Raw genomic sequence first — 3,393 nt, forward strand, 5'->3', positions numbered from 1 at the left:
CTCCTACACCGCATAGAATGCATAGAATCCTTGGCGAAGCTCCAAAATCATGAGATGGCACATCTACCCAGGTGACCACCCCGACACAAACTAGCCCCCGACGAAACTTCGATCGATCGTATCTTGGCATCTAGGACTCCGATCAACGATCTGAAAAGACCAACATGCTCCATAATTCAAGCACTACACACCCATATCTCTAAACTGGCTTGGACTACTTGGCATCACTTGGCCTATCCGTCTTGGATCTGCAATCACTTAACTTCAAAGCCAAATATCTTGCACTCTATAGCTCCGTTTGGTGAGCCATCTGGACCAGCTGACTCAACACTTCAATCTCTACATTCCCAAGCCAGAAAACCTCACCTTGAATATCCTCCACCTACCATCATAATTGCCCCTTTCTGGAGCCCTCTTGGTCTAAAAACCCACATAAAGCATACATCTCCGCCCTCTTGTTGACATAAAAGCTATTAACATTATTCATAAGTTTGGCAAAACCTTGAATATGTATGCAGATTTTCATCTTTCACCCTATGCCCACAAAGTGGCACGAAAACGTCTGGTCTCTCGCTTAAAGCATGCCAGCAACAAAATTGAGACTATGACATCTTGAACCTCAAATACATGCATAGGGTAAACCAAGCCACTACGGGCTCCTTTGGCAATCACTAGTGATCCGCAATGCATCTCGAAAGACTGCTCTCTAAGAATTATCTAGCAACCAAAGTCTGCTAACTGTATCACTGAGATCAAGCTCTGTCTCAGTTGAGGAACGTAGTGCACATGCCGCAGTGTGTATAATGCACCACTAGGAAAACACAACCAAACATCTCTTGCACCCTCTATGTCGAATGCCAAACCATCGGCCAAGTGCACACAGCCAAGTCTCCCACTGGAAAAGGTGCTAAACCAATCACGACACGGTGACACGTGGAAAGAAGCGTCGCTATCAAGTAACCATTGTGGAGAAAGTGTGTTATCCATAGACATATCTGCAAGAGGTACACTCGAGGCAAGCATGACATCATCGTCAGTGGCATAGACTGCCACTCAAACTGCCTCTCTAACATGTGTTAAAGCCGCATCTGCATCACGCATACATCTCTGTTGTTGTCTCATACGTCTGAAACAATGGCGCCTAATGTAACATGTGTGACCACAATGCCAACATCGTACGTATCGGCAAGAATGAGAGCGCTGTCTCTCACTATCACACATATTTGTTGCCATAATGCCATAAGTGAATGCCAAAATGGCAACAAAATGGGAGATCACTTGACCACTACACAATCTTGAAAACCATGACCAGTCGTATCAAAATCGATGCTCACACATGCATAAAACAACTCACACAATCTGCTATTTGCAAGCATAAACTAGGACAAACTACTCAACCGATTGTAAAGCGCATAACCATATATGCAAGTAGAGAGAAAACTAGCTCAAAACGGATCCCACAAGAGAAATTGCCTACAAAAATCTGCAAAAACCTGTGAAACGTGTGACTGTCTATCTGTAGCCACACAAGCATACGCTAATCCTCACTCCTGCGAGAGTGGGTACAAGAACACCAAACTGTGTCCACGCTGACAAAACCTGTCAAAGTGAGAGTAAACACTCGATCACTGTCAAAGTGAAAATATATCGACCACTATACAAGATGGCATAACACTGCAAACTTTTATGGCAAGAAGACGAGGAAAAACGAACAGAATTTCCTTTGCAAAATGAGCCAAAACTCAACGCAAACTGCAAGCCAAAAAACTGCAGATAACTGCCAGAGTGGGAGTAAACTTGACCACTAAACCATAAGAGTAAACTGTGAATACGCATAAACCATGGCAAGAATCTAGGAAAAATTTGGCAAAGTTTTCCCTAAAAATTAAGTAAAAACTCAAAAATCTTACAAATCGCATTAAAAACAAACACTCAATGTCTTAGTAAACATATCCATAAATGGTCTATATACGCTGCCAAAAGCTTAGCAAAACACCTCACTCCTAACCGAGTGGCTCTATGGATGTATACCTATCCAAAAACACCTATAAACCTACGAACCTGCTACCTACGAGCTATACCAAGCTCAAGTTGTATCCACATAATGCATACATAGCATAAAACTGTACAAGACCTGCCAAAAGCTCTCTGGAATGCTCCACACAATTGCACATGAGCACTACATGTGCCACATAAGCTATACTGAAAAGAGTGCGCAATTTGTGAGCAAAACCTCTACGAAATTGGCACACACTACCTCATCGATCGGTAAACTCGTTCACTAGAAACACCGTCCAAGAGCTGAGTGCGCTCGAGGGAATAACCTCCTCTGTAATGGGTTGTTGGAGCTAAATGTGTCATATGTGTGTCATTGAAGCAAAAATTGGAGAACCGTTAGAGTCAAAAGCACTATGGAGACCATGTCAAAGTCGGGCCTCTCCAGATGGGGGCTAGAGGAGAGTCAATGTCACTCTCTCTCTATCGTCTCCTATTCTGTCGAGTTCGGGAAGCAGATGTGCCGGGCGAAACTGTCAGAGCCGAATTTTCTCCGGAATGGGTGTGGGAGGGAAGTCGATGGCCAGGCTATACCGGAGGAGAGGCTGCCGCTCTCGCTATGTAGAAGTCGAGGAAAACGCTCAATGTCACCTTCCACCGCCGGGCAGAGGCACGCTAGCCGAATAGCCACTTGATCGGTGTCAAAATCGATACGTCAAGTTGTTAATGCTCAAAGCCGATGCTGAGCCATCGATGCCAAGTCCTAGAGAAAAAACAAAAAGAGTCGATGCCGTAAAGAGTGTCGCCAAAGCCGATGGTGTTTGTACCCTTACACAGCTCCAAATTGGATGAAACTTGATCAAGAGTTTCCTTATGGTCTAATTAGACTTTATGAGTTGAAATTTTGTTATAACACCCCCTCTGGAGAGTTTTCTATCTTCGGTGCGCTTAAGATACTACTCTTCCATATTTACACGTTTTTCGTATTTTTCTTCATAGATTGATTTTCCCACAAGTTTTAGGATTTATCCACACCTTGGTTCCAAGTTTTAGTCTAATTTGACTTTGCTTGTTGATTTTCTCTAAAGTCTACGTTTTTTTTCTCAATTTTGGGCTTGACCAAGTGTTTTAGTGATCCAAATGTTTCCAAAATCAATGGGAATGTTCTAAACAAGTTGATAAACCACCTTGAAAGTTCAATTTCTCAGTTTCAATCCCAAAATCCCTTGTCTGTCTTAGGCGCGCTTAAGATATATCTGACTATTTTTTTGGTTTTCTAAGTGCAACTCCAATCAGATGCAATCCTGATGTTATTTCTACTTACCCTACTCCTACTTATCATGAAAACACAATACAAAAGGTCAAAAGTTTGACTTTCAGTTTGAAATCTCTATACTA

The 3,393-nt window shown here is 42.7% G+C and overlaps 1 pseudogene; it reads right to left on the reverse strand.

Moving 5' to 3' along the window:
* Positions 1-534: 534 nt before the first annotated feature.
* LOC147456098 (uncharacterized) lies at positions 535-1,233 on the reverse strand (annotated as a pseudogene).
* Between the last annotated feature and the right edge of the window lie 2,160 nt (positions 1,234-3,393).

This window comes from Adiantum capillus-veneris, chromosome 6, assembly GCF_014529385.1.
Source record: "Adiantum capillus-veneris isolate H3 chromosome 6, ASM1452938v2, whole genome shotgun sequence".
NCBI lineage: Eukaryota > Viridiplantae > Streptophyta > Polypodiopsida > Polypodiales > Pteridaceae > Adiantum > Adiantum capillus-veneris.